General features: G+C 44.0%; 1 long non-coding RNA gene across 1 annotated transcript; it reads right to left on the bottom strand.

Moving 5' to 3' along the window:
• Positions 1–21470: 21470 nt before the first annotated feature.
• Positions 21471–24233, bottom strand: LOC127300544 (uncharacterized). Its single transcript, XR_011745234.1, has 4 exons — positions 23745–24233; positions 23569–23652; positions 23011–23095; positions 21471–21699 (listed from the first exon to the last, which is right to left on the bottom strand). It is a non-coding gene; the product is annotated as an uncharacterized lncRNA (long non-coding RNA).
• Positions 24234–24528: the final 295 nt, after the last annotated feature.

The following is a 24528-nucleotide window of genomic DNA, read 5'->3' as shown; positions in this document are numbered from 1 at the left end:
TGTAGAAAATTTTAAAAATCAGCAGAATATGATCTTGATCTGAAATTTCTTGAGTGCATAGTAGTGTTTGCTATCTAACTTTCGTTAGTTCTGACTTTTTCTGATTTGAGGTACGTAGACAGATCTAATAATTCAATCTTTACGGACTGATTCTGTTGAGACAGATTTCCTGTGCTGTGCTGCAAAAATTCGTGTAAAATCTCAGTATGGCATTTTGATCTGAAATTTTTGTGTGCATATACCTGAGGTTATGATCTGTCTTTCATTAATCATGAGTTTTTCAATTTGAGCTACGTAACTATCTCATTGAGTGACATCTTTACAGAGTGTTCAGTTTTGACAGATTTCTATTCTCTTTGTTTAAATATTGTACTTAGGATTCAAAAGTTTCCTTCGTTTTCGACGTACGATTGAAATAATAAGAAACCTCAGTATTACAGTGGCTAAATATTTAATAGATTTTATAAAAATTAGGGATACTTGAACACTTGTGGATTTTATTTAATGAGTACTAACCTACTAATGAGTTTTGTGAAGCTTTATGTGGATGCAGTTTTTAAGTTCCAATCAATATGGTGATATGAGATGAGCAAGAGGATGCAAGAGCTCAAGTTTGGGGATGTGTAGATGGATCCCAAGAATATTCAAGAAGATGCAAATATCTAAGCTTGGGGATGCCCAAGGCATCCCCCTATTCATCAACCAACATGAGGTTGTCTCCTTCAAACTCAATATTACCCATCCACATATAAGCATTGTATATAGTTGCTTTTATTATCTTTGGTTTCATCCTATTTAGTTTTATTAGGTTCTTTATTTGGTTCTTGTTTCTTTGTCAGTTTCACTTATAATTGGAAAACAACAACAACAAAAAGGGGGTTTGAGAGCTCCATCAAATAATCATGCCCATCTTAAATGGCTATAAAGAAAGAGCTTTATGGGAGACAACCCAATATGTTTATATTTCTATTATTTACTGCTTTATTGAGTCTTGGAAGTCATTACTACTATAATGACCTCTCCTTATCACGTTTGTTTTGTTTTTGTGCCAAGAATTGCCTCTAATGGTAAGAAAGTGGTATTTGGGGATTTGCAATCTTGTTTACTGTTTCTAGTTCGTCACGAGAAAAATCGCCAAAAATCACCAGAACGCAAGTTTGAGCTGTCAATTTACGAGCATCTTCCCCAGGTATTTATCTAACTTTCATTAGTTCAGAGTTTTTCGAATTCCGCAGCGTAACTATTTTTCAAAAATCAATTATTATGAACTGTTCTCTTTTGACAGATTCCTGCACTGTTTTGCATTTGCATCTTTTTGCCCACATTTTTGAGTTCTCTTGATCAAAGAACCTTATTGAAGTTGTGCTACAGTAGCTAATGCTTATTAAAATGTTTTTCATATGTCATACTGAACTTTGTAGATTTGATTAATATTATCATTGCACTAACGCTGCTAATGAGTTTTGTATGAAGGAAGTTTTCAAGTGTAGGAAAGAAGAATGATGAGATGAGATGAAGAATGAACAAAAGCTCAAGCTTGGGGATGCCCATGTCACCCCAAGATATATTTAATAAGTACAAGCGTCAAAGCTTGGGGATGCCCAAGGCACCCCCTTCTTCATCAATAAAAATATCAGGTCCTGTTTCTGTTCACTATATTTTTATTGCTTCATATACTATGTGTTATTCTTGGAGCGTCTTTATTTTCTGTTGTGTATTTTATTTTCAATAAAGTGGGCACCATCATACCATGTTTGTTTGGGAGAGAGACACGCTCCGTTTTAATTGTATGAACGCTCTAGTTTTCACTCTTATTGTTCAACGAGCGTTTTATTTTTGCTAGTACTGCGTTTAGCTCTGGTTTTTCACTCCTATTTTGTTCAGAGCTTGTTAGTATGCTTCAGTTATATATGATTAGCTCTCTGATCTTTAGTGAATATTATAAATGAGAGTTGTTTCAAATAAGTTGATTGGTGTTGGATACGAGTAAAAAGGTTTCATATTAATAGTGATGCAAATGGAAGATCTCCTCTGATGTTTCAATTGGGTTGAACTGATCATTCAATTTAGACTTTTAATATCACCATATGCTTTAATTAATAAGTTTTGTCGCTATGCATGATTATGACCATTATTGCTCTCTTAGTTGGTCGCTATCTTTCTTTTTGCTAGTCTTCATTCTGTACTGAGTATGATCTCTACTCGTGCATCCAACCACCAAAAACCAAAATATGCCAAAAGTGTCCACCATACCTACCTATATGTGGTATTTCACCGCCACTCCAAGTAAATTTACATGTGCTACCTTTAAAACCTTCAAAATAATTTCTTGTTTTTGCAATACATAGCTCATGGGAAAGTAGCCTAAAAATATTGTGGTGAGGAATATGTCACTTATGTATCTTAGTTCTTATAAGCTGCTTGTTGTGTGGCAACCATGCTGACATGGGGACACCATCATCATATTTTTGATAAATATCATGTGAGTTACTATGCATGTCCGTCTTGTCTGAAGTAAAGGAGATAATCATGATAAAAGGTTAGAGTATGCATATTGTTAGAGAAGAACATTGCGCCGCTAACCAAAGCCATGTTTACATGGTGGAAGTTTCAGCATGGACATTAAAACCTCAAAAATCTCTTATGAGAAATTTATGTTGCCAAAAGCTTTAAGCTTAAAGAGGAGTCCATTTGGCTGTTGTCCATGTTGTCCCGGTATGGATGTCTAAGTTGAGAATAATCAAAAGCGAGAAATCCAATGCGAACTTTCTCCTTAGACCTTTGTACAGGTGGCATGGAGGTACCCCTTTGTGAAACTTGGTTGAAACATATGTAATGCGATGATAATTCATGGAAATCCAAGCTAATTAGGACAAAGTGCGGGCACTATTAGTATTCGATGCATGAGGCTTGCAAATTATAGGAAGTTTTATACATAACATATATTACTTATTGCTACCGTTGACACAATTGCCTCTCTTAAAATTTTATATCTCTATGTTTTCAAAATAAAAAGCTCTAGCACATGTTTAATCTCTACTTCCCTCTGCGAAGGTCCATTCTTTTACTTTTATGTTGAGTCTTCATCTTCTAAGTTACATGCACCGTCTTATGAGAGCATAGTTGTCATTCTTAGTTCTATGTGCATGGTCCCAAAATTATTATTGATGGAATCATGAATGTGTTATTAATTGTTCTTAAATTATTTGTATCTAGTCATCCTTCGAACTTTGAAGGTGCATGTCACCTCAAAAATTATTCTTTTTATCACTTACCTACTCGAAGACGAGCAGGAGTTAAGCTTGGGGATGTTGATACGTCGCAAACGTATCTATAATTTTTGATATTCCATGTTTGTTTTACACCAATTACTATATGTTTTAAGGGACTAACCTATTAATAGTTGCAAAAGTGCACAAGTTCTTGGTTTCAACTTTGTTGTGCAGGAAATAGGCAAATATGAAAGGAAATAGCTCATTATGATGAAATCTGGAATTTCCCGGAATTTGTCCCTGCTGAACACTTTTCAAAGATCGCTTAAAAAATCCATCAAAACGACGTCCAATGGAAAAGTCGTAAACTACAAAGTTGTAGAGAATTTGAAATCGAACAATTTGGACATCTTATTCGTCCAGAATAGACAACGGATGCATCCGGCAGATCAGAATTACTGCGGAGGTTCGTCCAGTCTCGGGACTCCGAAAGTTGGTGACGTATTTGACACAAACTCTTTCCATACCTGAATATTTCGGCCCAGCCATGAGTTGTGAGGCTCATGAAGGACAGAGGGGAGTCCTAGGAAGGTTCTAGAGGTGCCCAAGAGCCCTTGGATCAAAGGGGCATCCATCCCATGGCCTAGATTGCATCTCCAACACTATATATTGATGGGAAACCCTATTTTTGGAGGCCCCCAAACATTGCCACGAAAATCCTCCTCCTTGGCAGCAGCCAAGGAGGGGGAAACACTCATCTACACCAGCACCAACTCAAGGAAGAAGAAGGCTAAGGGGCGGCGCTCCCCCATGATGCCGGCGGCGGGGAAGGAGTCCCCCGCGCCGCCGCCGGCGCCGCCCACGCCTCTGCCTCCCGGCGCAACTCGCTGAGCCCCTCTCCGACGTTTTCACCGCCAGCTCCATCAGCAACTCCTCATTGTATTCAGTGGTCCATCCTCTCACAAACCTCTGTACCGCCCTATGTAAACATGGTGTTTGATGCTATAAGTTATAATCCTATGATCTATGTCATGTTGCCATAGTTTATTTGTTCATTGATTGATTGGTTGTTTCTCTTTGGTTCATTAGAATTGTATGTTGATATGTTACCGTCCTTGGTGTCCATTATATTTGTGCGCACATGGATCAAGCACCATAGGGTTGGTAGTACTTGTATACTAGAAGGGGGAAGTTCTACCGGAGTGACAGAAACCTGAGGACGCGAACCGGATAGTTGCATGTATGGGAGTAAGAGTACCATTTACTTAAGGCTATGGTTGGGGAAACCTTAATGCTTGCTAGTATTTATGGATGTTTGCTAGCAAGCCAATCATATAGTACTTGTAATCATGGAGGGAGAGCATGTATATTTAGCCTCTCCTACATAGAAAGCTGCATCGAAGACATTGAACCCAAGATCCTCACTAATTGATCTTGGACAAAGCCACCACTATTACCACCGCCTTTCCACACTCATGGTACTGTTAGTTTAGTTTGTTTTATTGCTGCAGCACTAACATTTATTCCGTGTATTTTATTGTTCTGCAAAGTCACCTCTCATACCCGTTATCGCTCTAGTTTTATTTCCTAGATATTGCAAACGCTTAGTGTGCATAGAGTTGTATCAGTGGTTGATAGAATTTGAGAGAATGTTTATCCTACCTTTAGCTCCTCGTTGGGTTCGACACTCTTACTTATCGAAAAGGCTACACGCGATCCCCTATACTTGTGGGTTATCAAGTACCATTATGTTTACCCACATTGTTGAACAAGATAAACTGAAGGTATGCAAGATAAGTACACATGATAATCATGCGGATATGTTGACAAAGTCAGTTCGTGTTGCTAAGTTTGAGCTTTGCTCGAGTTTGGTTGATATAATTGTTTAGCCTTAGTGGTTGTTTTGGCGCCGAAGTGTTTTCTTTGTTGTTTAGGAGATTGTTTATGCGCATGCTATGTAACGGCCCCGGGTAGTACCCCTATTAGCATTGCTTGTTCTTTTATTTTTATGCATAATCATGGCATCATGCATCATATCATCCATGGTTTCACAAATAAAATAAAAATTATTTTTATAAACCCTAATTCAATGTTTTCCCTCTCATATGTCTTATATAATAAAAACCTTCTCCCTCCTTTCATTTAAACAAAACTCCTCCCATGGGCCTCTCTCTCCCTGGCTTTCTCTCTTTTCTCCCTTGTAGCCCACCATCCTTTCTCCCACCTTAGGCCCAAGTCCATCCTCTCCTCTGGCCCGTACCCCTTCGCAAGGAGAAAAGATCGTCTCCTCCTGTCGCTTTCTTCCCTCACGGAAGGAGCGTGACCACCTCCGGTCGTTGTCCACCACCACCGAGCCGCACCACCCTCCTCACATGCTCCATTCCCTCCTTTTTTAATCCCCATCGCGCCCCAGGAAACCCTAGCTCCCTCCTCCCCCTCTTGCGCCGCCACCATCTCCTCCTCTCCTCTCCTCACCCTTTTTCTCTTCTCTGTGAGCTCACGGAGGAGAAAACTCCCACAGCACCACACCATGCCGCCATGGCGCCGTTGCTTGAGGCTGCCCCTCGCCAAGCTGAGGGCACCGAAAGGTGCGCACCATCGTCCTCATCCTCCTCCTCGAAGGAATTGTCCTAGGAGGCCCTGGGACATCGTCACGTCGCCGATTCCGTCTCCGACCACCGGCGTTCATCTTCAAATTCCGGCCACTCCGGCGACCCCCTGAAGTACGCACCACCACCATCTGATTCCCCATGTTCTGGGGCAACCCCGAAGGCCTCCAGCTCGTCTTGGTTTGGCCTAGAACGCAAGATCCGTCCACAACCTGAGCCGTCCGCCATGGGTGACTGATACGTCCCCGACGTATCCATAATTTCTGTTGTTCCATGCTTGTTTTATGACAATACTTACATGTTTTGCTTGCACTTTATGATGTTTTTATGCGTTTTCCGGAACTAACCTATTAACAAGATGCCACAGTGCCAGTTCCTGTTTTCTGCTGTTTTTGGTTCCAGAAAGGCTGTTCGGGCAATATTCTCGGAATTGGACGAAATCAACGCCAAACCTCCTATTTTTCCCGGAAGGCTCCAGAACACCGAAGAAGAGTCGGAGAGGGGCCAGGGGGCCACCACACCACATGGCGGCGCGGGCCAGGCCTAGGCCGCGCCGGCCTAGGGTGTGGCGCCCCCAGGTGCCCCCCTGCGCCGCCTCTTCGCCTATAAAACCCCTTTCGACCTAAAAACGCAGTACCAATTGACGAAACTCCAGAAAGACTCCAGGGGCGCCGCCGCCATCGCGAAACTCCAATTCGGGGGACAGAACTCTGTTCCGGCACCTTGCCGGAACGGGGAAGTGCCCCCGGAAGCCATCTCCATCAACGCCACCGCCTCCGCCATGCTCCGTGAGTAGTTCCCCCATGGACTACGGGTTCTAGCAGTAGCTATGTCGGTATACTCTCCCCCATGTACTTCAATACAATGGTCTCATGAGCTGCCTTACATGATTGAGATTCATCTGATGTAATCGGTGTTGTGTTTGTCGGGATCCGATGGATGATATATTATGATTAGTCTATCTATAAAGTTTGTGAAGTTATTGTTGCTGCAATCTTGTTATTCTTAATGCTTGTCACTAGGGCCCGAGTGGCATGATCTTAGATTTAAGCTCTATATTGTTGCTTAGATTGTATCTACAAGTTGTATGCACATGTCACTGTCCGGAACCAATGGCCCCGAAGTGACAGAAATCGGGACAACCGGAGGGGATGGTAGTGATGTGAGGATCACATGTTTTCACGGAGTGTTAATGCTTTGCTCCGGTACTCTATTAAAAGGAGTACCTTAATATCCAGTAGTTTCCCTTGAGGCCCGGCTGCCACCGGCTGGTAGGACAAAAGATGTTGTGCAAGTTTCTCATTGCGAGCACGTACGACTATATACGGAAAACATGCCTACATAATTAATAATCTTGATGTTCTATCTTAATGCTTTGATTCCTATCAATTGCCCAACTGTAATTTGTTCACCCAACACTTGTCACTTATTGGAGAGTTACCACTAGTGTAGATCGCTGGGAACCCCGGTCCATATTTCATCATCAAATACTTGTTCTACATGTCATCATATTACCTCTGTGTTACTATTACTTTCTTTGTGTTACTATTACTATTTGCTCTCATATTCTTTGCTACTTTCACATCACCCCTGTTACTAGTGCTTTTCCAGGTGCAGCTGAATTGACAACTCAGTTGTTAAGGCTTATAAGTATTCTTTACCTCCCCTTGTGTCGAATCAATAAATTTGGGTTATACTACCCTCGAAGACTATCGCGATCCCCTATACTTGTGGGTTATCAAGACTGTTTTCTGGCGCCGTTGCCGGGGAGGCATAGCTCTACTCATAAGTTCACCTGGGGAGTACACTCTACCTCTCTCTCTGTTTTTAATTTGTTTTATTTTGCTTTGCTTAGTTTACTTTTGCCTAGTTTATTTGTGCTTAGTTTATTTCTGTCTAGTATTAGTTTGCGTATTTTACTTTTGCTTAGTTTATTTTTTGTCTTGTTTTACTTTTCCTATATACCCAAAAATCCATAAAAATTTGAAAAACCGAAAAATTAAAAACTGCTGTTATGGGAGAACCAACAACCTACTTGGAGCTCATAGAATGTTATAATAATTATAGGAAATCAAGAGCTGGTGAAGTAATGAGTGCTATGATAGAAAAAGTGAATACAATTGCTAAAATCTTGCTTAAACGCCATGATATAAACTGTTGCTCTCAACAGGATACTAAACATCTTAAATTTCAATGTGGCTTTAGTGAGGAATTTTTAATTAAGAACTATAATCGGAATTGCTATATTCATTATGGGTTCGAAGAGGTAGAACAATTTGTCGTGTTTATGGGAGCCTCTGAGATCGAATCCTTCATGGTTGAGAATTATGAAACTTGTGTTGTTTGTAAGGACCTTAAAGATTATGTCTCTTCTATCCTTAATTGTTGCATAGAATGCTTCGGTAATAATCCTTATATCCTTGATTATAAAGAGAGACACATTAATGCACAAGAATGCACTCACAATTTGCAGGAACCGGTGGAAGAAGAAATTGATGAACCTGAAAGCGCATTGGATGAAAAAGAGGAGGAAATTGATGAACCTGAAAGCTCATTGGATGAAAAAGAAGAGGAGAGCGACGAACAAAAGGAGGAAGAATGGATTAGCTACCCATGCCAACCTCCTAATGAGAGTAACTCTTTATCCCTTACACTATTTGATTGTCCTCCATGCTTACCGGAAGAGGTTGAATGTTATGTTCCTGTGGATTCTCTTGAAATAGTACCTATAAGTAAAACTTGTGAGAATAATTATGCTACTGTTATTTATGATAATCCATGCTACTTTGATAAATCTTATGATAATGCTTTGTTTGTGCCTGATGTCGAAATGCATGGTACTAAAGAATTTTGTTTGGCAAATGTCTATGATAAAGCTCTAGATGATGGTCCTATGTTACTTGATAATATTAATTGTACTACTAATGAAAATGGGATTGGAGAGTTATTGACTTTATCTATGTGTCCCATATCTCTTGAGATTGATCAACTACCTTGTTATATTATTAATAAAAGTAAGTTTGAAAGTTTTAATTCCACTATTCTTGAACTTGATAAAAATTATATGTCTATGGATCATGAAAAGTTTGCTGCATGTGATAGCTATATTGTTGAGTTTGTTCATGAAGCTACTGAAAATTATTATGAGAGAGGAAAATATGGTTGTAGAAATTTGCATGGCACTAATACGCCTCTCTATATGCTTAAAATTTTGAAGTTATACTTATTCTATCTTCCTATGCTTGTTACTTTGCTTTTCATGAACTTGTTTATTTACAAGATTCCTTTGCATAGGAAGCATGTTAGGCTTAAATGTGTTTTGAATTTGCCTCTTGATGCTCTCTTTTGCTTCAAATACTATTTCTTGCGAGTGCATCATCAAAACTGCTGAGCCCATCTTAATGGCTATAAAGAAAGCAACTTCTTGGGAGATAACCCATGTGTTATTTTGCTACAGTACTTTGTTTTATATTTGTGTCTTGGAAGTTGTTTACTACTGTAGCAACCTCTCCTTATCTTAGTTTTGTGTTTTGTTGTACCAAGTGAAGCCTCTAATCGAAGGTTGATACTAGATTTGGATTTCTGCGCAGAAACAGATTTCTATCTGTCACGAATCTGGGCTGTTTTCTCTGTAGAAAAATCAGAAAAATATGCCAATTTACGTGCGTGTTCCTCAGATATGTACGCAACTTTCATTAGTTTTGAGTTTTCTGATTTGAGCAACGGAAGTATTTTATTAAAATTCGTCTTTACTGACTGTTCTGTTTTGGCAGATTCTGTCTCTGTTTTTTGCATTGTCTCTTGCGGACTTTAAGCGAGCTTTTCTAGACGTAGAGAGCTGTAGCTAATGTTTTATTGAGTTCTTGCAATGTGCCACTACAGGACCAAGGTGGATTCAAATTTTTTGAGTACTAACCCCTCTAATGAAGTTTATGAGAAGTTTGGTGTGAAGGAAGTTTTCAAGGGTCAAGAGAGGAGGATGATATATGATCAAGAAGAGTGAAAAGTCTAAGCTTGGGGATGCCCCCGTGGTTCATCCCTGCATATTTCAAGAAGACTCAAGCGTCTAAGCTTGGGGATGCCCAAGGCATCCCCTTCTTCATCAACTTATCAGGTTCCTCCCCTGAAACTATATTTTTATTCAGTCACATCATATGTGCTTTACTTGGAGCGTCTGTGTGTTTATTTTCGTTTTGTTTTTGTTTAAATAAGATGGATCCTAGCAATCCTTGATTGGGAGAGATATACGCTCCGCTTTTTCATATGAACACTTGTTCTTCGTTTTACTTTTAATGTTCAATGAATAAAAGTTGGAAGCTACAATATTTATCTTTATTTGGTTGGGAAAAGAAAATGCCTCATATGTCTTGGATAATTTGACACTTGGCAATTGTTTTGAGCTCTCAAGTAGATCATAAGTTTTTGCATGTAGTTTAAACCTATTAGTGGAGAACTACCGTAAAGCTTGTTAAAATTGGTTTGCATAATTGATCTCTCTTAAGGTCTAGATATTTTTACGGTAAAAGTGTTTGAGCAACAAGGAAGACAGGTGTAGAGTATTATAATGCTTGCAATATGTTCTTATGTAAGTTTTGTCTGTAGGTTCATACTTGTGTTTGCTTCAAACAACCTTGCTAGCCTAAGCCTTGTATCGAGAGGGAATACTTCTCATGCATCCAAAATCCTTGAGCCAACCACTATGCCAATTGTGTCCACCATACCTACCTACTATGTGGTATTTCCTGCCATTCCAAAGTAAATTGCTTGAGTGCTACCTTTAAACAATTCAAAATTTATCACCTCTGATTTGTGTCAATGTTTTATAGCTCATGAGGAAGTATGTGGTGTTTAGCTTTCAACCTTGTCATTTACTTTTGACGGACTCTCATATGGACTAGTGGCACATCCGCTTATCCAATAATTTTGCAAAAAGAGCTGGCAATGGGATTCCCAGTCCCAAATTAATTAACCAAAATAGACACTCCTCCATGGTATGTGATTGTTGGACGGCACCCGAAGGATTCGGTTAGCCATGGCTTGTGTAAGCAAAGGATGGGAGGAGTGTCATCATAATAAAACTAAAATAAAAAGGCACTCCTTCATGGTATGAGATTGTTGGCAGGCACCCGAGGATTCGGTTAGCCATGGTTTGTGAAAGAAAGGTTGGAAGGAGTGCCACCCAAAAATAAATATGCAATAATTCATGGGAGCCGCTCTTGAAAGTTCGGTTGGCGAGGTAGTTAGTGTACCCATTACCATTCGTTGACAACAACAAACACCTCTCAAAACTTTACTTTTATGCTCTCTATATGTTTTCAAAACCAAAGCTCTAGCACAAATATAGCAATCGATGCTTTCCTCTTTGAAGGACCATTCTTTTACTTTTATGTTGAGTCAGTTCACCTATCTCCTTCCATCTTAGAAGCAAACACTTGTGTCAACTGTGCATTGATTCTTACATACTTGCATATTTGCATTCATCATATTACTTTGTGTTGACAATATCCATGAGATATACATGTTGAAAGTTGAAAGCAACCGCTGAAACTTATATCCTCCTTTGTGTTGCTTCGACGCCTTTACTATGAACTTATTGCTTTATGAGTTAACTCTTGTGCAATCTTTTGATGCTTGTCTTGAAAGTACTCTTTATGAAAAGTTTTGCTATATGTTATCTACTTGTTAGCAACTATAGATCATTGCCTTGAGTCACTTCATTCATTCCATATGCTTTGTAATAGTATGATCAAGGTTATGTAAGTAGCATGTCACTACAGAAATTATTCTTTTTATCGTTTACCTGCTCGGGACGAGCACGAACTAAGCTTGGGGATGCTGATACGTCCCCGACGTATCCATAATTTCTGTTGTTCCATGCTTGTTTTATGACAATACTTACATGTTTTGCTTGCACTTTATGATGTTTTTATGCGTTTTCCGGAACTAACCTATTAACAAGATGCCACGGTGCAGTTCTGTTTTCTGCTGTTTTTGGTTCCGAAAGGCTGTTCGGGCAATATTCTCGGAATTGGACGAAATCAACGCCAAACCTCCTATTTTTCCCGGAAGGCTCCAGAACACCGAAGAAGAGTCAGAGAGGGGCCAGGGGGCCACCACACCACATGGCGGCGCGGGCCAGGCCTAGGCCGCGCCGGCCTAGGGTGTGGCGCCCCCAGGTGCCCCCCTGCGCCGCCTCTTCGCCTATAAAACCCCTTTCGACGTAAAAACGCAGTACCAATTGACGAAACTCCAGAAAGACTCCAGGGGCGCCGCCGCCATCGCGAAACTCCAATTCGGGGGACAGAACTCTGTTCCGGCACCTTGCCGGAACGGGGAAGTGCCCCCGGAAGCCATCTCCATCAACGCCACCGCCTCCGCCATGCTCCGTGAGTAGTTCCCCCATGGACTACGGGTTCTAGCAGTAGCTATGTCGGTATACTCTCCCCCATGTACTTCAATACAATGGTCTCATGAGCTGCCTTACATGATTGAGATTCATCTGATGTAATCGGTGTTGTGTTTGTCGGGATCCGATGGATGATACATTATGATTAGTCTATCTATAAAGTTTGTGAAGTTATTGTTGCTGCAATCTTGTTATTCTTAATGCTTGTCACTAGGGCCCGAGTGGCATGATCTTAGATTTAAGCTCTATATTGTTGCTTAGATTGTATCTACAAGTTGTATGCACATGTCACTGTCCGGAACCAATGGCCCCGAAGTGACAGAAATCGGGACAACCGGAGGGGATGGTAGTGATGTGAGGATCACATGTTTTCACGGAGTGTTAATGCTTTGCTCCGGTACTCTATTAAAAGGAGTACCTTAATATCCTGTAGCTTCCCTTGAGGCCCTACGCCACCGGCTGGTAGGACAAAAGATGTTGTGCAAGTTTCTCATTGCGAGCACGTACGACTATATACGGAAAACATGCCTACATAATTAATAATCTTGATGTTCTATCTTAATGCTTTGATTCCTATCAATTGCCCAACTGTAATTTGTTCACCCAACACTTGTCACTTATTGGAGAGTTACCACTAGTGTAGATCGCTGGGAACCCCGGTCCATATTTCATCATCAAATACTTGTTCTACATGTCATCATATTACCTCTGTGTTACTATTACTGCTGCTGTGTTACTATTACTACTGCTCTCATATTACTGCTACTTTCACATCACCCCTGTTACTGGTGCTTTTCCAGGTGCAGCTGAATTGACAACTCAGTTGTTAAGGCTTATAAGTATTCTTTACCTCCCCTTGTGTCGAATCAATAAATTTGGGTTATACTACCCTCGAAGACTATCGCGATCCCCTATACTTGTGGGTTATCAGTGACATCCTTGAGCTCCGCCTCTTTTTCCTTCATCTTGCATAGCGCCCTTGTCTCTACACGAATCGAACCAGTAACACAGTGGTTAGCTCCTTGATTCTAGCCATGAGATCTTGGGTTCAAATCTTGAACCAGGCTAATTAAACCAACTTTTTGTTCTCTGCTTGTTTCACCAAATCCAGCGCCTACTGGGCCTCGGCCCATGTTCCTGCCAGCTTCTTCGACGCTGAGCGTGCGGCAGGCCACCATCCGTCGCTCAGGTCCAGCCCGTGCCTCTGTTTATTCTATCCTTTTTTCAAATCTTGTATAAATCATATCTTTCAAACCGTTCATCGAAATAAAATATGTTTTATATACTTGTGACGCCCCGGAACCGGTACCATGAGGATCCCAGCGAACCGCCGAAATCCGCACGATATCGATTCCGACACGCCCTCCGACACGACGTGCGCGACGAATCACACACGTGATGCCAGAGGAATTAACACGAGCGGTAACATTACAACAGGATTACAATAGAGCCCACAAGAAACATATATATTACAACAACGACTCCAACGAGTCAAGATACAAATATACAATATAAAGATCCAAATCATACAGAAGATCAAACACGTCCGAGTACGGACAAGATACAAATTGGACTAAGAGTCCTGAAGATAACCAGCGGCGTCCATAACCCTGCCCAGGCCAAGCCGGAAGGGTAACCTTGCTAACGTCGTCTTCATCGAACATATCTTCATACCTGCCCGGTTATATCCCGTAGAAGCAGCAATAAGTACGGGTTCGTACTTAACAAGACTTCAAGACGTATAAGCATTCGTCAACCAGTCGTCCTTTGTACTTGAGGCACGCAAGGGACTTAGAGGATGCAAGAGGAACGTCATAGGCAATATGGTGGGGTTAAGCGGCAGCGCGCAAGCACTAAAAACCTATAGAGACACTCTACAACATTCGTCTAATCAGAGAAGGTGAGAGAGCGCATAAACTAATAGTTCTATACTCTGCAAACATAACACAGCCGATGTGTTCCCCCTTCGCAAAGAAGTACTTACAAAGGCACTCACACGGTTGTCAAGTTTTAACCAGTTATTATTTGAGTTGTTCTATCTTACTACGCAAGTTATTAGTATTGAAACAACAGGTGTAAGTTGTCTATGGTCAAGTCATACAGCTCCAAGTCGTCCATAACCGCGGACGCGGCTTATCGATAAGATTGTAACCCTGCAGGGGTGCCCAAATGTGCCCACACGCACGATCAACCCACTTACGACAGGTGGATATCACGACACGCACTCTCCTTCACTACAACAATGTTCAAGAAGCCACCTAACAAAGTTAACCCGTTTCGGAGCCCGATCGAAACTCCGACGCGGACTTCGCTGTTTGCGTCTACGGCTTTCGGATGAAAACAGTGCCCGCAGGGTGAATCCATCTTCAGCAATACGTACCGCATCCTACGAGCGTGCAAGAGACAACGGGGTTACAAGGCAACATGGCTTCCCCAAGAGTAACATCATATCATCTGACCACAAAGAAACTAGCTTGCACGCCCGGGAGAAAAAAAACAAACATCCAAACTAGTTGTGGCCACTGGACAAAGCTGTAGATTCCGGCAGTGGTCGAGGGGAGACCCGGTAAGCATACCCACGTGTGGTTAGAGCGCTCAGTCTCGGAACAGATAACAAGAACTCGGGTCCTAAATTATTTAGGAAACACAAGTGAGCCGTCACAAAACGAGCAGCTGACCCACCGATGCCACCACTAAACAGTTATCAACAACTAAAGTAACCATGATTCTTCCCAACATATAACCCGATAGGATAACAACAACGGTAACAAGATAAAACAGCACTAGCATGCACTACGACTCGCAAGGGCAGACTCGATAACCAAACAATAGCTGTAGGAGGTGGTGGTGGCAATATGGGCTGCTTGAGGTAACAAGTGGAAAGGACACGTGACAAGAACGCAACTTAAGGATAGCATGAGGGAGAAGGCAAAATAAAATAGGTGAGCGACTCCTGCAGGGGCAGGAGTATAGGGGAAATGCTTGCCTATTAAAGCTTGCCGAGGAACATCCAGAGAACTTGTCGTATCTCACCACACCACTTCGCGTTCCTATCCGGGAAGAAGCAAATGCTGGAACAAACAACGTATGCAAGTCTTACTACTACGGATAAAGAATCAGCATGATCAAGATGATATGCATGACATGGCAAACATGATGCGGCGATGCAACTTATCCATATTAATCGGAGTCGGAACCCTGGACAAACAAATTAGGTTGGAGTTGCATTTTCTACCGGCAAAGTTAAGTGTTGTATAGCATGGCATAACATGGCAAGGGTGAGCTACTTCAATATTAAACGGAGCGGGGAAAACCTAGTTGGAATTCCGAAATACTCCGCATATATGTAAGGTGGAAATGCACAACTATCAACGCGCGGCATGATGCGAGATGAAAACAGATGTATGGATGTCATAATCATGTTCAGCACATTTTTCTGATCAATTTTCATATAAAACATATTTTATTTCGATGAACGGTTTGAAAGATATGATTTATACAAGATTTGAAAAAAGGATAGAATAAACAGAGGCACGGGCTGGACACGAGCGACGGATGGTGGCTGCGCACGCTCGGCGTCGAAGAAGCTGGCAGGAACATGGGCGAGGCCCGGTAAGGCGCTGGATCTGGTGAAACAAGCGAGAGAACAAAAAGTTAGCTTAATTAGCCTGGTTCAAGATTTGAACCCAAGATCTCATGGCTAGAATCAAGGAGCTAACCAACGTATTCTTGGTTCGATTCGTGTAGAGACAAGGGCGCTATGCAAGATGAAGGAAAAAGAGGCGGAGCTCAAGGATGTCACCCATGGCGGACGGCTCAGGTTGTGGACGGATCTTGCGTTCCAGGCCGAACCAAGACGAGCTGGAGGCCTTCGGGGTTGCCCCAGAACATGGGGAATCAGATGGTGGTGGTGCGGACTTCGGGGGGTCGCCGGAGTGGCCGGAATTTTAAGATGAACGCCGGTGGTCGGAGACGGAATCGGCGAGCGTGACGACGTCCCAGGGCCTCCTAGGACAATTCCTTAGAGGAGGAGGATGAGGACGATGGTGCGCACCTTTCGGTGCCCTCGGCAGCGAGGGGCAGCCTCAAGCAACGGCGCCATGGCGGCATGGTGTGGTCTTTGTGGGAGTTTTCTCCTCCGTGAGCTCACAGAGAAGAGAAAAAGGGTGAGGAGAGGAGGAGATGGTGGCGGCGCAAGAGGGGGAGGAGGGAGCTAGGGTTTCCTGGGCGTGATGGGGATTAAAAAAGGAGGGAATGGAGCATGTGAGGAGGGTGGTGCGGCTCGGTGGTGGTGGACAACGACCGGAGGTGGTCACGCTCCTTCCGTGAGGGAAGAAAGCGACAGGAGGAGATGATCTTTTCTCCTTGCGAAGGGGTACGGGCCAGAGGAGAGGATGGACTTGGGCCTAAGGTGGGAGAAAGGATGGTGGGCTACAGGGGAGAAAAGAGAGAAAGCCAGGGAGAGAGAGGCCCATGGGAGGAGTTTTGTTTAAATGAAAGGAGGGAGAAGGTTTTTATTATATAAGACATATGAGAGGGAAAACATTGAATTAGGGTTTATAAAAATAATTTTTATTTTATTTGTGAAACCATGGATGATATGATGCATGATGCCATGATTATGCATAAAAATAAAAGAACAAGCAATGCTAATAGGGGTACTACCCGGGGCCGTTACAATCGATACCACTAACAAGGAACCTCGCCCCGAGGTTCCACGTCAAGCCAAGGGGGAGTTGGTTAAACTATCGATTCTTCTTGTACCATGTTGACAAACAGCCGACCTCGAGGTGGAACCTTCTTCTGGCGAAGTGTTGATCTTCTCGACACCACTAACAAGAATTCTTGCTCCATGCTAATCGGGCGACACCACTAACAAGAAGTTGTTGTTCCATTGATGATGCGCTTCCATCGAGATCCTCCGAGATCGGACCTATTAGGATAAAGGCAAAGATCGTCCAACCCGCGTAGAGACCTAAGACTCAGAGAAGCAGATAAGAGAGAAGACTCAAAACTCGGAAAGGTAAGAGGAGAAAGAATATAGGTAAGGAGAAAAATAGAGCTAATTAGATCTATCCAACGATTTTTAGAAAATAGTTTTGACACTAGACACAACGTCCGTCGGCAAGGTTATCCTACAGGCTGGACTAGTGGGGTACCGTCAACCTGAGCTCTGATACCAACTTGTGACGCCCCGGAACCGGTACCATGAGGATCCCAGCGAACCCGCCGAAATCCGCACGATATCGATTCCGACACGCCCTCCGACACGACGTGCGCGACGAATCACACACGTGATGCCAGAGGAATTAACACGAGCGGTAACATTACAACAGGATTACAATAGAGCCCACAAGAAACATATATATTACAACAATGACTCCAACGAGTCAAGATACAAATATACAATACAAAGATCCAAATCATACAGAAGATCAAACACGTCCGAGTACGGACAAGATACAAATTGGACTAAGAGTCCTGAAGATAACCAGCGGCGTCCATAACCCTGCCCAGGCCAAGCCGGAAGGGTAACCTTGCTAACGTCGTCTTCATCGAACATATCTTCATACCTGCCCGGTTATATCCCGTAGAAGCAGCAATAAGTACGGGTTCGTACTTAACAAGACTTCAAGACGTATAAGCATTCGTCAACCAGTCGTCCTTTGTACTTGAGGCACGCAAGGGACTTAGAGGACGCAAGAGGAACGTCATAGGCAATATGGTGAGGTTAAGCGGCAGTGCGCAAGCACTAAAAACCTATAGAGACAGTCTACAACATTCGTCTAATCAGAGAAGGTGAGAGAGCGCATAAACTAATAGTTCTATACTCTGCAAACATAACACAGCCGATGTGTTCCCCCTTCGCAAAGAAGTACTTACAAAGGCACTCACACGGTTGTCAAGTTTTAACCAGTTATTATTTGAGTTGTTCTATCTTACTACGCAAGTTATTAGTATTGAAACAACAGGTGTAAGTTGTCTATGGTCAAGTCATACAGCTCCAAGTCGTCCATAACCGCGGACGCGGCTTATCGATAAGATTGTAACCCTGCAGGGGTGCCCAAATGTGCCCACACGCACGATCAACCCACTTACGACAGGTGGATATCACGACACGCACTCTCCTTCACTACAACAATGTTCAAGAAGCCACCTAACAAAGTTAACCCGTTTCGGAGCCCGATCGAAACTCCGACGCGGACTTCGCTGTTTGCGTCTACGGCTTTCGGATGAAAACAGTGCCCGCAGGGTGAATCCATCTTCAGCAATACGTACCGCATCCTACGAGCGTGCAAGAGACAACGGGGTTACAAGGCAACATGGCTTCCCCAAGAGTAACATCATATCATCTGACCACAAAGAAACTAGCTTGCACGCCGGAGAAAAAAACAAACATCCAAACTAGTTGTGGCCACTTTGGACAAAGCTGTAGATTCGGCGATGGTCGAGGGGAGACCCGGTAAGCATACCCACGTGTGGTTAGAGCGCTCGGTCTCGGAGCAGAGATAACAAGAACTCGGGTCCTAAATTATTTAGGAAACACAAGTGAGCCGTCACAAAACGAGCGGTGACCCACCGATGCCACCACTAAACAGTTATCAACAACTAAAGTAACCATGATTCTTCCCAACATATAACCCGATAGGATAACAACAACGGTAACAAGATAAAACAGCACTAGCATGCACTACGACTCGCAAGGGCAGACTCGATAACCAAACAATAGCTGTAGGAGGTGGTGGTGGCAATATGGGCTGCTTGAGGTAACAAGTGGAAAGGACACGTGACAAGAACGCAACTTAAGGATAGCATGAGGGAGAAGGCAAAATAAAATAGGTGAGCGACTCCTGCAGGGGCAGGAGTATAGGGGAAATGCTTGCCTATTAAAGCTTGCCGAGGAACATCCAGAGAACTTGTCGTATCTCACCACACCACTTCGCGTTCCTATCCGGGAAGAAGCAAATGCTGGAACAAACAACGTATGCAAGTCTTACTACTACGGATAAAGAATCAGCATGATCAAGATGATATGCATGACATGGCAAACATGATGCGGCGATGCAACTTATCCATATTAATCAGAGTCGGAACCCCGGACAAACAAATTAGGTTGGAGTTGCATTTTCTACCGGCAAAGTTAAGTGTTGTATAGCATGGCATAACATGGCAAGGGTGAGCTACTTCAATATTAAACGGAGCGGGGAAAACCTAGTTGGAATTCCGAAATACTCCGCATATATGTAAGGTGGAAATGCACAACTATCAACGCGCGGCATGATGCGAGATGAAAACAGATGTATGGATGTCATAATCATGTTCAGCACATTTTTCTGATCAATTTTCATATAAAACATATTTTATTTCGATGAACGGTTTGAAAGATATGATTTATACAAGATTTGAAAAAAGGATAGAATAAACAGAGGCACGGGCTGGACAAGCGACGGATGGTGGCTGCCGCACGCTCGGCGTCGAAGAAGCTAGCGGGAACATGGGCCGAGGCCCGATGGCGCCGGATCTGGTGAAACAAGCGAGAGAACAAAAAGTTAGCTTAATTAGCCAGGTTCAAGATTTTAACCCAAGATATCATTGCTATAATCATGGAGCTAAACACTGTGTTCGTGGTTCGATTCGTGTAGAGACAAGGGCGCTATGCAAGATGAAGGAAAAAGAGGCGGAGCTCAAGGATGTCACCCATGGCGGACGGCTCGGGTTGTGGACGGATCTTGCGTTCCGAGGCCGAACCAAGGCGAGTGGAGGCCTTCGGGGTTGCCCCGAACATGGGGAATCAGATGGTGGTGGTGCGGACTTCGGGGGGTCGCCGGAGTGGCCGGAATTTTAAGATGAACGCCGGTGGTCGGAGACGGAATCGGCGAGCGTGACGACGTCCCAGGGCCTCCTAGGACAATTCCTTAGAGGAGGAGGATGAGGACGATGGTGCGCACCTTTCGGTGCCCTCAGCTTGGCGAGGGGCAGCCTCAAGCAACGGCGCCATGGCGGCATGGTGTGGTGCTGTGGGAGTTTTCTCCTCCGTGAGCTCACAGAGAAGAGAAAAAGGGTGAGGAGAGGAGGAGATGGTGGCGGCGCAAGAGGGGGAGGAGGGAGCTAGGGTTTCCTGGGCGTGATGGGGATTAAAAAAGGAGGGAATGGAGCATGTGAGGAGGGTGGTGCGGCTCGGTGGTGGTGGACAACGACCGGAGGTGGTCACGCTCCTTCCGTGAGGGAAGAAAGCGACAGGAGGAGATGATCTTTTCTCCTTGCGAAGGGGTACGGGCCAGAGGAGAGGATGGACTTGGGCCTAAGGTGGGAGAAAGGATGGTGGGCTACAGGGGAGAAAAGAGAGAAAGCCAGGGAGAGAGAGGCCCATGGGAGGAGTTTTGTTTAAATGAAAGGAGGGAGAAGGTTTTTATTATATAAGACATATGAGAGGGAAAACATTGAATTAGGGTTTATAAAAATAATTTTTATTTTATTTGTGAAACCATGGATGATATGATGCATGATGCCATGATTATGCATAAAAATAAAAGAACAAGCAATGCTAATAGGGGTACTACCCGGGGCCGTTACAATCGATACCACTAACAAGGAACCTCGCCCCGAGGTTCCACGTCAAGCCAAGGGGGAGTTGGTTAAACTATCGATTCTTCTTGTACCATGTTGACAAACAGCCGACCTCGAGGTGGAACCTTCTTCTGGCGAAGTGTTGATCTTCTCGACACCACTAACAAGAATTCTTGCTCCATGCTAATCGGGCGACACCACTAACAAGAAGTTGTTGTTCCGCTGTTGATGATGCGCTTCCATCGAGATCCTCCGAGATCGGACCTATTAGGATAAAGGCAAAGATCGTCCAACCCGCGTAGAGACCTAAGACTCAGAGAAGCAGATAAGAGAGAAGACTCAAAACTCGGAAAGGTAAGAGGAGAAAGAATATAGGTAAGGAGAAAAATAGAGCTAATTAGATCTATCCAACGATTTTTAGAAAATAGTTTTGACACTAGACACAACGTCCGTCGGCAAGGTTATCCTACAGGCTGGACTAGTGGGGTACCGTCAACCTGAGCTCTGATACCAACTTGTGACGCCCCGGAACCGGTACCATGAGGATCCCAGCGAACCCGCCGAAATCCGCACGATATCGATTCCGACACGCCCTCCGACACGACGTGCGCGACGAATCACACACGTGATGCCAGAGGAATTAACACGAGCGGTAACATTACAACAGGATTACAATAGAGCCCACAAGAAACATATATATTACAACAATGACTCCAACGAGTCAAGATACAAATATACAATACAAAGATCCAAATCATACAGAAGATCAAACACGTCCGAGTACGGACAAGATACAAATTGGACTAAGAGTCCTGAAGATAACCAGCGGCGTCCATAACCCTGCCCAGGCCAAGCCGGAAGGGTAACCTTGCTAACGTCGTCTTCATCGAACATATCTTCATACCTGCCCGGTTATATCCCGTAGAAGCAGCAATAAGTACGGGTTCGTACTTAACAAGACTTCAAGACGTATAAGCATTCGTCAACCAGTCGTCCTTTGTACTTGAGGCACGCAAGGGACTTAGAGGACGCAAGAGGAACGTCATAGGCAATATGGTGAGGTTAAGCGGCAGTGCGCAAGCACTAAAAACCTATAGAGACAGTCTACAACATTCGTCTAATCAGAGAAGGTGAGAGAGCGCATAAACTAATAGTTCTATACTCTGCAAACATAACACAGCCGATGTGTTCCCCCTTCGCAAAGAAGTACTTACAAAGGCACTCACACGGTTGTCAAGTTTTAACCAGTTATTATTTGAGTTGTTCTATCTTACTACGCAAGTTATTAGTATTGAAACAACAGGTGTAAGTTGTCTATGGTCAAGTCATACAGCTCCAAGTCGTCCATAACCGCGGACGCGGCTTATCGATAAGATTGTAACCCTGCAGGGGTGCCCAAATGTGCCCACACGCACGATCAACCCACTTACGATAGTTGGATATCACGACACGCACTCTCATTCACTACAACAATGTCCAAGAAGCCACCTAACAAAGTTAACCCGTTTTGGAGCCCGATCGAAACTCCGACGCGGACTTCGCTGTTTGCGTCTACGGCTTTCGGATGAAAACAGTGCCCGCAGGGTGAATCCATCTTCAGCAATACGTACCGCATCCTACGAGCGTGCAAGAGACAACGGGGTTACAAGGCAACATGGCTTCCCCAAGAGTAACATCATATCATCTGACCACAAAGAAACTAGCTTGCACGCCCGGGAGAAACAAAACAAACATCCAAACTAGTTGTGGCCACTGGACAAAGCTGTAGATTCCGGAAGTGGTCGAGGGAGACCGATAAGCATACCCACGTGTGGTTAGAGCGCTCGATCTCGGAGCAGGATAACAAGAACTCGGGTCCTAAATTATTTAGGAAACACAAGTGAGCCGTCACAAAACGAGCAGCTGACCCACCGATGCCACCACTAAACAGTTATCAACAACTAAAGTAACCACGATTCTTCCCAACATATAACCCGATAGGATAACAACAACGGTAACAAGATAAAACAGCACTAGCATGCACTACGACTCGCAAGGGCAGACTCGATAACCAAACAATAGCCGTAGGAGGTGGTGGTGGCAATATGGGCTGCTTGAGGTAACAAGTGGAAAGGACACGTGACAAGAACGCAACTTAAGGATAGCATGAGGGAGAAGGCAAAATAAAATAGGTGAGCGACTCCTGCAGGGACAGGAGTATAGGGGAAATGCTTGCCTGTTAAAGCTTGCCGAGGAACATCCGGAGAACTTGTCGTATCTCACCACACCACTTCGCGTTCCTATCCGGGAAGAAGCAAATGCTGGAACAAACAACGTATGCAAGTCTTACTACTACGGATAAAGAATCAGCATGATCAAGATGATATGCATGACATGGCAAACATGATGCGGCGATGCAACTTATCCATATTAATCGGAGTCGGAACCCTGGACAAACAAATTAGGTTGGAGTTGCATTTTCTACCGGCAAAGTTAAGTGTTGTATAGCATGGCATAACATGGCAAGGGTGAGCTACTTCAATATTAAACGGAGCGGGGAAAACCTAGTTGGAATTCCGAAATACTCCGCATATATGTAAGGTGGAAATGCACAACTATCAACGCGCGGCATGATGCGAGATGAAAACAGATGTATGGATGTCATAATCATGTTCAGCACATTTTTCTGATCAATTTTCATATAAAACATATTTTATTTCGATGAACGGTTTGAAAGATATGATTTATACAAGATTTGAAAAAAGGATAGAATAAACAGAGGCACGGGCTGGACCTGAGCGACGGATGGTGGCCTGCCGCACGCTCAGCGTCGAAGAAGCTGGCAGGAACATGGGCCGAGGCCCAGTAGGCGCTGGATCTGGTGAAACAAGCAGAGAACAAAAAGTTAGCTTAATTAGCCTGGTTCAAGATTTGAACCCAAGATCTCATGGCTAGAATCAAGGAGCTAACCACTGTGTTACTGGTTCGATTCGTGTAGAGACAAGGGCGCTATGCAAGATGAAGGAAAAAGAGGCGGAGCTCAAGGATGTCACCCATGGCGGACGGCTCAGGTTGCGGACGGATCTTGCGTTCCAGGCCGAACCAAGACGAGCTGGAGGCCTTCGGGGTTGCCCCAGAACATGGGGAATCAGATGGTGGTGGTGCGGACTTCGGGGGGTCGCCGGAGTGGCCGGAATTTTAAGATGAACGCCGGTGGTCGGAGACGGAATCGGCGAGCGTGACGACGTCCCAGGGCCTCCTAGGACAATTCCTTAGAGGAGGAGGATGAGGACGATGGTGCGCACCTTTCGGTGCCCTCAGCTTGGCGAGGGGCAGCCTCAAGCAACGGCGCCATGGCGGCATGGTGTGGTGCTGTGGGAGTTTTCTCCTCCGTGAGCTCACAGAGAAGAGAAAAAGGGTGAGGAGAGGAGGAGATGGTGGCGGCGCAAGAGGGGGAGGAGGGAGCTAGGGTTTCCTGGGCGTGATGGGGATTAAAAAAGGAGGGAATGGAGCATGTGAGGAGGGTGGTGCGGCTCGGTGGTGGTGGACAACGACCGGAGGTGGTCACGCTCCTTCCGTGAGGGAAGAAAGCGACAGGAGGAGACGATCTTTTCTCCTTGCGAAGGGGTACGGGCCAGAGGAGAGGATGGACTTGGGCCTAAGGTGGGAGAAAGGATGGTGGGCTACAGGGGAGAAAAGAGAGAAAGCCAGGGAGAGAGAGGCCCATGGGAGGAGTTTTGTTTAAATGAAAGGA

Source organism: Lolium perenne, chromosome 5 (assembly GCF_019359855.2).
Source record: "Lolium perenne isolate Kyuss_39 chromosome 5, Kyuss_2.0, whole genome shotgun sequence".
Lineage (NCBI taxonomy): Eukaryota > Viridiplantae > Streptophyta > Magnoliopsida > Poales > Poaceae > Lolium > Lolium perenne.
Note: the sequence above shows the minus strand (reverse complement) of the source record. Positions and strands in the feature narration are given on the sequence as shown.